Raw genomic sequence first — 10415 nt, 5'->3', positions numbered from 1 at the left:
GATTAATAATAATCATAAACTGATTTAAAAAGTCACCATTGCACTGACGCACACCACACTGTACACAGAGAAACACGAAGCTCACAAAATATTGAGGTTATTGCATTAGAAGTAAGTAAATGAAAGAAAGATAACCCTACTGTCTGATGTTCTTAAGCATTACCGCCCCATTCAAACAGATTTCCCTTTCAGAAGTAATTGATTTATTCTGAAGGAAGTGGTGCAGGACAGGCCAATACACTGGCATATAAACTGCACCACATTCAGGCTCGCTAAAACTGCATCTTAATGTTTTCAGTTTATTGCATCACAAATTGACTGAAGTTCACATTGATTTCTTCAAATCGAATCCCTCCTTGTTTTAATATGGCAGGGTATGCTTCTACCTCGAAGAGAGCAGATCACTAATAGTTGTTGACCAGCCAATAGCTCACTCTGTCCTCCCTCTCCGTGTCTCTCCGAACACACAGAGCTCTCCTCTTTCAAACCAGCTGAACACATCTCATCGCTTCTCCTCAGCAAAAGTCCAGTCTGATGGCTGTTTTGGCACAGAGGCCCTGTGTGTGTACGACAAGTGCTGGGTGTGTGGAGAGTGGGCATAATCATGGGGAAGCTGAAGCACTCATGGACCCTTGAAAGGCACTTTATGTGTGTATTTGTGGCTACGGTAATTGGGTCCCTCCCTTTTGTAAGCTGACTCATTTGACAGGGGCTGTGGCTGGGCCCTTGTGATATCTGTATTTGTGTGTGTTACTAGCAGATGATGTGTATGGTTCATGTGTTACTATGATCTCTGAAACCCGGCCCTCATGTTGGACATGGTCCCCTGGTTTGGCTTTGTCCCCCATTACCGAAGCCAGCTGGCTGGTGGCACACAACTGCATGTTGCTTAGGTCCAACTATGTCTTTTTCTTGTGTAGTTCAATCATCCACCACTGAGGGGAGCTCTAGTGTTATTCTACCCTGCTTTGTTTCAACGGCTTTCTTTGCATGCTTAATACACACCCTGGCACATACGCACAGGGCATTAGGACATACACACACATGCAGGTAAACACACACACACACACACACACACACACACACACTGCACAGTGGTTGTTTGGTCAGATAAAGGAGTAGTGACGGGAGGGCACAGGGTCACTGAGGGTGTCTGGCCCTCGGCGGAAGTGACTGCTCCCGGCCTCCCTCTCTCCTGCCTCCGTAATAAGAGTGACCGTTTGATTCCTGCACAAAAGGAGCAATTACAGGGAGTTGTTTAATCACCCACACTTTTATTGAGCTCGGGGTCTCTTAGCTTGCAGCTCAGGCCCCCGTCGTCGGCAGCAGCGGGCGACAGGAGTGACAGAGAAGGTCGGGGGTTTAACGGGGCGCGAAGGGGTCTCATTTGAGTTAAGACTCCGCAGACTACTCTGCACGCTGCGGAGGCCCCCGGGACAGAGACAAAGAGGTAGACGAGACCGGAAGACAGGCTGGCCAGCCAGGCAGAGAGATAGATGGACTTAACAGAGAGACGGGGACTAGAGGGCAGAGTTTGGGGGACACACATCAGAATCAGAATCCCTTTATTCGGATAAATGTGTAGGAGGTTCTCTTGGTAGTGTTTGTGCAGAGATACAGCCCCAATTTATGCAGTGGCACAAAACAAAAGAGGTATTCGTGCACATGACAGTGTGGCTGCACTTGTTGAGCAGGTGCGGTGAATCCCCAGGAGTGCAACCGAAGCAGTGTCTAATGATTTTAGAGAGAAATGCTTGATATAAGCCACCGTATGAACAAAACACGGACCTTATTCCTGAACCTTACAAGCAGTGTAGCATGCAAGGACTTATGTGGACATTGTGAGCACAGGGATGGCATATAAAATGTTTTTTTTTTAACAAAGAGAGAGAGAAGAAAAACAACAGAATTCGATTTTCCTACTTTACAGTCAGCCCTGAGCCCCAGTAAGCCCAAACTCCCATTCAAAACAGTACCAAGCACTGTCAGTGTCAGTGCTTTTTATTGAATTTTCAGCCCGGGTGTTACTCTATATTTGTGTGCATGCGGAGTGCCTCCTCCTCCTCCTCCTCCCCCTCCCTGGATATGAATGATGGAGTACAAGTCCTTGTCTAGTCCCTCAGAGATGGCAAGGATGGTGGTGTGAGGCGAAGAAGGTGAAGGAGTTGGCGATGGATAGTGGGGCCGATGGTGGCGGTGTTTGGGAGAGGAAGGGGGTGGTTGTTTTGCACAAACTGGGAAAGAACAGCACCACTGTGTGGTGACCAAGAGGAGGGGGTGAGGTGGGGGGTGGAGAGAAGAGGGTAGAAAGAGATAGAAGAGGATGAGAGGGAGAGGGAGGGAGGAAAGGAGTGCACCATTGCTGCTCATAAAGCCAACAGCTGTGTGGGTAATGTTTTGTGACACCGAGCCTCTCCGAGCCCTTCTGTTTCCCAGAGAGCTAGGAGACGCCATATACCGTCGTCACAAATGGCTCTGTCATTCACCCCCTAAGTCTTAATTATCGCTCCCGGTTTTTTGGCCACGTTTTGCTCAGGCGTATGGATCCATCTGCACGCTGTATAATTCCACTCCGCAATTTACAAGTGGCATTTATTACAATGGCCTCCGCGGCATCTCCTCTTTAACACCGACAGCCCTTTCCAGAAAGACGAGGGGGAACAAAAGAGCAGTGCAATCTGGCAGCAACAGTGCCCACCCTCAGTTCCCTCAAATCTCTCTCTTGTCTTTTTTTTCCATCTGTACCCTTGCTCTCTGTACGACTATCTCTCTCCACCCCCGTACTACTAATTTTTCCACTTCTATTTGTGTGTGTGTGTGTGTGTGTGTGTGTGTGTGTGTGTGTTTCCTTTGTTATTAATTTAATTTTTATGGGATTCACAGTACTCATACAAACCGCCCCCTATCTGCCTCAAAGCAGAGGAAAAGGAAATAGCTGATGTTGATTTTTTTTTTCCTCCTCTCCTCCTCTCCCCCTTCGTAATTCATTTTGGATTAATTCTCCTGTCTTCAGAGACAATCCTAATTCTTTATTATTTCCACTTCACAGGCTTGATGACATCCCCATATCCACATATCATATCCAGGGGAAACTTTACACCCAGCAGACCTTCTTGTTTTCTCCTCTCTTTTCCTGTCTCTCTCCTTCTCTCAGACTCACGCTGTCTCTTAATTTTCTCTCTCCCTCTCTTTCTCCGCGCTGCTCCTGTTTCTCTCTCTCCTTCTCACCAACTTACTTGTTAGTTTCTACCCAGCCGCTGGGCTCCCGTCTATGGAGACAGGCACCCCACCAGAAGTCGTCTGCTTGTCTCACTCACACACAAACACACATATCTTCCCACCTAACTCACTCAATGTCATAATGTGTGTGTATGTACTGTGCGTGTCCCGTCAGCTCGCCTTTCCCTATTCATATGGGAATCAAATTACACGGAGTGATCATAGCCATTAAAGTGCAACTGGGAAAAAAAAAAAAAAAAAAAAACTACATTCATTTGTCACTTGTCTTCCTTTCCTCATGAAGCGATGCACAGTGCTTCTCTTTGACTCCCCCACTCTGCTCACTTGTCACTTTCCTCTGCCATTAGAGATGTTCATTGGCAGACGGACACTCAGGCTCGTCGTATAGCAGCTCTCCTTCTTCTTCGTTTTCTTGCTTCTTTGTCTTTTTTTTATTTTTCTCTCCTAGTCTCTCTTTCCCCCTGCTCTCCCACTGTCCCCTTCATGTTTTTCTGCCTCTGCATTTTGCTGTTCTTCTCTCAACATCTTCTCTTGTGCCTTATCTTTCTTCCCTCTGCATCTCCCTCTTTGCTTTTATATTCATCTGCAACACTCTCTTTCTTCTTTCTTTCTTTCTTTCTTTCTTTTTGATGCTATGTCAGCTTTTTTTCAGGGTGTGTTTTTCTGCTCATGCCAAGTAGCTTCTCAAATCAGCCTTCTTCAGATTTTTAGTGACCATTTTCGCTGCTGCCAGGAGCGCTTTCCTTTGTCCCACACCTACCAAGTGAATACACACACACACACACACACACACACACACACACACACACATACACACACACACTCGCATAAACACGCATACACACACATACACACACACACACAATGTCCCATCTCCAATTCACTATTAAGTGGGCCCTGAATTTCCCCTGAGCTCTGGTATGGTGGCGGCCGCCTCTGGAGTCCGGCTGTGCTAGATGTGTTGTCTGCTCCCTTACCATTCAATTACCCTCCTGTAATCTGACAGGCTCCTCATGGCCTGCACTGGGACAATCACCAGTGTGTTTTTGTGTGTGTGTGTGTGTGTTTGTGTGTGTGTGTGTCTGCTGTGCGAGTGCACTTCTCTATCTCTCTCTGTCTCTTTCCGTTGGTGTCTGTGTGTGTCTGCCTGTTGTTATAACTGTCTCTGTGAGTGTATCCCTGCGTTTCAGATGCACACAGATGCCAGGATGTTTTTGCATTGTATGCTTTGCTTTACCTTTCTGTTTCTTTCCTTATTACGTCTCTCACTCAAAGTCTCCCCTAGATCTCTGGCCTGAAGTCACTTGATATCCTGCTGCACCGGCGTAAACACACACTGACAGAATGAAAGAAACTCAGTCTTGCTACAAACGGCCAAACCCAACATTTTTGTTCACTTATTCTCTCTGTTATTATTTTGCCATGCAATCCCCCTCTTGTTTCTTATCACTCTCTTCTCTCCTTAATTTCATCCCACTCTCTCCTTCTCCATCATTTTATCATGTTCCCCTAATCACTGTACCCATGTTTTCTCTTTTTATCTTCATCTAACCCGCGCCCCCCCCCCCCCCCCCCCCCCCCTCTGTCTGTGCGAGGCAGGCTGGCTCTCGGTGTTGACCTGAGAAGGACTGACATTCAGAGGCCGGTCCCCTGCCTGCAGCACTGACATTTCTGCCAGACTTTGATGGCGCCTTTGAACAGAGATGTGTGGAGGGAAGAGCTGCCTGTCTCTCTGCCTTCCAGCAGCTCCAGCTCTGCCTCTCCACCAGAGCGAGATGTACTGTAGCGGGCTGCTCTCCTATCACACATGCAGGCACACACACACACACATGCGCGAACACATGCGCAAACATGGCGGGAATTGTGCTTACCGCCTGTACATATATACACACCTGAACTAATTTACTCAGGCACTCATTGCTCACATGCTCATATTAATGTTGCCACATGCATATATATCTGTACAGATATACACACATATGAAACACAACCGCTTACACACACACACACACACACACACACACACACACACACACACACACACACACACATACACACACAATCGTACACCTCCTGCTGGGACGCCTACAAAGACCCTCATTGCCTCCCTTCGATAAAACTGGCACAGTCAGAGAAGCAGAGGAGCAGGGTGTTGGAGGGGACCCGGTTATCTCCCCCACCTCTCCCCTATCTACCCAACCCCCTCCACCTTACCAACCCCCTCTACTGTGGTGCCTTCAAAGACACCCATGTCACTCCAGTAACCCTGTAGCTCCTCTCCTCCTCCTCCTCCTCCTCCTCCTCTTCTTCTTCAGTGCCTTCCAATCTTCTCTAACCTCTCCTCTGTGCACCACACTCCCTTTGTTACCAGCTTCTCACAAGGTTACAAAACACAGAAGAGAGAAAAAAAAATAGAGACAGGAAATTGCTTGATGGAGGTTGCTCTTCTGACAATCAGTACAGCATGATGTAAAAATGGCGCTCTTTTCCGTTATTCAGTGAATGCCAGTTCTGTGCCAAGCTGCCTGCTTTGGCATAACCCCCCTCCCCCGTTGTCACTAAGGGGAATGGGATTTTTCTTTTTCATGCATTGGAGGTAGGGACCAAAGCATGTGGTGCTCTGTGGGTCTAATTAAAATGACTTGGCTATTTTGCCATGCAATGGTGTCTCAGGGAGGTGGATAAGAATTGAAACACTTAATTTTGTTTCACTTGGTCCCTCCTCTCTGAGGAGCTGGACTCAGCTGAGCCTTGATGAGAGTGCAGATTTGACAGCTGTGCATGCATGTGGATGCATATTTGTGTGTGTGTGTGTGTACTGCAAAAAAAAAAAAAATTAATAAGTGACTTAATTTGTATTCAGTCCTATAGTCATAAATAATTTAACTTCCAACGCAGGAGGATTAAAATGTCCTGACCACAAAGTGTAGAAATGGTGGTGGTCTTGTCAGGCGGTTCATCAGCTGAGTTTGACTCGTCTCATGTTGGTTTTATTGATGTTCCTGGAAAGAAGCATGAGACTGATTTCCCAGATTTCTTGATGAAAGATATACTGTCCATCTTGTATTATTTCATCTTATCTGTCTTTAAATCAGTCGTCTCAACAGTAAAACAGTCTCGCTTTTTGTAAGACAAATTCACTTGTGTCTAATGCTACCCAGTCACTTTCAAGTGCCTTCTTGAATTATCTGGCATTTTCTTGGAAAAAAGGAGAGTAATCGCCGACTTTGAAGATACTGTCACTTGTTTTGAGGAAAACTCTGCAACCGGGGTAAATTAGAGAAGAAACATGTGAAACTATCTCTGTACAGAGAGATTATTGCCAACAACACCAATATTTAAACACATGTATTTGTCAAACTGAACAGTAGATTTGACAGAGAGACTTTGTCAAATCAATGAATTTAAAACTTATTTGTACAACTTACAGTATGTAATCCATGTTATGAAATTGAACTTGCATGTGGTGAGTTTTCTTTATTCTAATTCCCCCTCCTTTCTCCCTGATAAACACAGCTTTTATTTCCTAAGCTGGACTGGAGGGCAGCTTTCTCCTCCAAGGTTGCCACCAGTGCATTAACACTCTTCACTTAGTGGGTCAATTTTATTAGCCTGGTTTACCTTGTGTAAAAAAAAAAAAAAACAACAAAAAAAAAAAAGATTTGAAGACTGAATTTGCAAACAATTTGCCTTGATGCATTTCTTGTTGTGTGCTTGTGTGTATGTGGAAGCGACAGGTCTGGCCCCTTCAAACAGCCCTCTGGCCCAGTAGCATGGCATGACTCCACCTCAGCCTTTCTTGCCAGCTCCCCTCCCTTCCTCCGCCTCCCCCTCCTCCTCCTCTCTCCTCCCTCCAAGCTGGGGCCCCAGGGTGCCTGCAGCCGGCCTGTACTGGGCTATTGATTGGGAACAGGGCTGCAGCTCACCTGCTAATTGAAAGCCGATTGGGGCCCTGGGGCAGAGCTGTAAAACAGGCCCCACGTGGCATTAAAAGCTGAAGGCTGACGGGCCACTGTAAATCCAGAGCTGCTAATAGTGGTGGTGTATATCCATCTGTGTTAGAGCTGGATTACAGTGTGTGTGTCCATGTATGTGTGTGTCTGTTCTATTGCATGTGTACACACGTACATGATATTAATGCACGTATGGTACGTGTGTGTGTGCATCTAAATACAGTATGTGTTTGCACACGTGAGGTGGTCTCAGTTTCTATGTGGGTTCCTATTTGTAGGTGTTTTTTTTGTATGGATGTACTCTCTGCGTTTGCGTAAGCACATGCACGAAACTGTGTGTGCATGTTGTAGTGGATACATTGGCACATTATGTGTGTATGTTTGTGTGCATGTGCATATAGACACCACACACACACACACATACACACACTTATATGTACTCATACACAGGTGGTTCAAGGTGACAGTCTGGTCTCCCATGGCACCAGGAGAACAGTCTCATCTGTAATGGACACATCCTTCCTCTTTCTTCAATCCTCTTGACAACAACAGCAACAGCTCTTCATCCTCCCCCCCCTCCTTCTCCCTCCGTCTCTCTCTCTCTACCTTCCTCTAGCTTTCTCTTTGTCTCCGCACAAGTCACACCTGTGATCCTCCGCTGAGACATCAGCTCTTGAGCTGAGCCTAATTTTTTCCTTCTCCTCCAATTCTTTCTCATTTTTTCCGTGACTGTCTGCCTCCTCCCTCACCTCCTCTTCTCTCATTTTTTGGTCCATCCATATACTTATATATAGTATATCTGCATGTATGCATGCATGCATATATTCATACTGTAAGTATGCATCATGGGCTCACAGTTAGTGGTCCAGTTTATCCAAAATAAGTGCATTTAGGTTGACGTCAGGGCTGTCAACAGGCACATCAAGTCTTCCACTTTTTCATAGATCTCGTTTTGTGCAACGGGGCATTGTCATGTCCAAACAGGAAACTGCTTCCAAGCACTACATACAGTCTCTAAAATATCACTATATGTTTCAACGTTAAGATTTCCCTTAACTGTAAACAATGGGCCCAGACCAAACCATAAAAAAGCACTCCACATCTTCAGCGTGTCCGCACACTTTTGGCCACACGATATATCTATCTGTCCATGTACATTATCGCTCTCTCCATCTGACTTAGTTTTTCTTGCATTAAATCTCACTCTACTTCCCACTCTCCTTCTCTCTCCGTCTCTGTCTGTCTCTCTCTGAGCAGTGTGATTGAGTAGGGAGGGTGCTGGCCGTCCTGCAGCATGGCGCGTGGAAACAGAGGTTAATTGGATTGTAATTAGAGCGGAGGTGATTAATTGATAGCATCTGTAAATTTGGATGTTTCCATTGTAAATGTGACAAATGAGAGCGCGGCAGGCCGGAGGAGGAAGGGCAGAGACAGGAGGAGAGGGAGAGAGGGAGAAAGTGAGCAAGACATGCATGCATGGGAAGAAAAGAGGGGGAGTTGAAGAGACAGTAGAGAGAGAAAAAGAGAGAAAGGCATAGGGGTGAGAAAGAAAGGTTTATTTTTACTTAGTGCTAGATCCCATGGTGGTATGGTATAGCAAGTTGATAAATATAACTGAATGCTTGTGTGATCAAGGAGCAGCTGGGTAGAGACTGACATTACCATACAAATCTGTTTGCCGTCTGTGGCTTACATTCAATGAATCGGCTCAAACATCATTCTGTGCCACAGTCCTGTAGGACCACTGCCTCACCTATAGTTTAGGTTCATGTCTTGTGGTCAATAACAGCTGAAACCTGTAACTTTGAGCTAATTTTCATGCTGTATGTCATCGTACATGACAGCGAGAGGAAAAAGAAATTGTGTTTTTACAACAAAAATGGCAGAGTGCCAAAAGTCTCACTTGTGATGTAGTCTTGTTGGCTACAGTTTAACAATGCCATTTTACTCGTATACTAACAAGGGAAATGCAGTTCGGCTCTTCTACTCAATCTAAAAAAATTGACGTGCCAGTAAAATATCTACATAGATCATGTACACTTTGTCACTGACTGTGCTGCATTGAGCAGCATGAAAAAAAAGGGCTCAACTTTACCACAATGCAATGTAACATCATCTGACCGCACACTGCACTGGCCAATCACACAAGTGTGTAAGTGTAGATTGCTGATAGATTACTTTATAATGTGAACAAGGTAATTCTACTCTTTAGTCTCTCATATTGCCTCACAGTTATTAGAAACCTGTATTTTGGTGGCTCAGATGTCTTCAAATTCATGGATGTAACTCAACCTGGACTTCCTGGATCTTTCATTATTTCATGAATTATTTGAACAGTTAGCCGCAGATTTGATTATTAATGTATCCTACCATACAAATAATTTATGTAGCTTGCACTATACAATATAATCAGTGACATACAATTGGATTCAATATCCTGGATAAGCTCCTTCTGCCAAAGCACAATGAAGTCAACACAATTTGAAACATCAACATTTCTTATCATATTACAGTAATAGAGAATCACTATTTAAGCCTCCCTCACCAGAGGCTTTTGTGCATTTTTGATTTATGCAGAGACACACATTGTTAGCACACCTGTTAGCCTGTAGGAGTTCATGTTTTGTTCTGAGACATAAATCACACCTGTTATATTACAACAGTGAGTTTTGATGCCACATTACTACGAGCTACAATCAATACTGTTCCACATTCTCCAACATCCAACAACAAGTATCACTGTGTGAAGCAGATTCAGCTCGTTGTTCACAACACTCACACCTGCTGTAAATACACATTTATATTTTATATTATTTAGAATAATATTTTTTCAAAATGACTGTATTTTACTCTAATACTTTGTAATCTGTGTGCAATTGTGACATGTACCGTTTCCCTCAGCCATGTTTGATTGTTCTTGCTGCTGTTTATACAGTGCTGTGACTCATGCTGTTTCTCACATGGAGATGTACGCTGAAATGTAACATATGGAGAGGGTGTGAAAGATGCACCATGTAAAGCGAGTGTGGAATGGCTTCGCCACAAGTGATGTCTGAGCTCACGCTGAGAAGCTTTTCAGGCCTCAACCTTTCACCAAACCTCTTTATATGCAACGTATACTGTAAGACAAAATACGATTTATTGTCCCAGGAGGAAATTCAGTTTGTATGCGCAGCACTGGGCAAAATGTAATGCATTCACAAGTGAACACCATTCACAGCA

The sequence above is a fragment of the Seriola lalandi genome, unplaced genomic scaffold (genome assembly GCF_002814215.2).
Source record: "Seriola lalandi dorsalis isolate HSWRI2012SDOR001 ecotype SW California unplaced genomic scaffold, Sedor1 jcf7180002051108, whole genome shotgun sequence".
NCBI lineage: Eukaryota > Metazoa > Chordata > Actinopteri > Carangiformes > Carangidae > Seriola > Seriola lalandi.
This window is presented reverse-complemented; position numbering follows the sequence as displayed.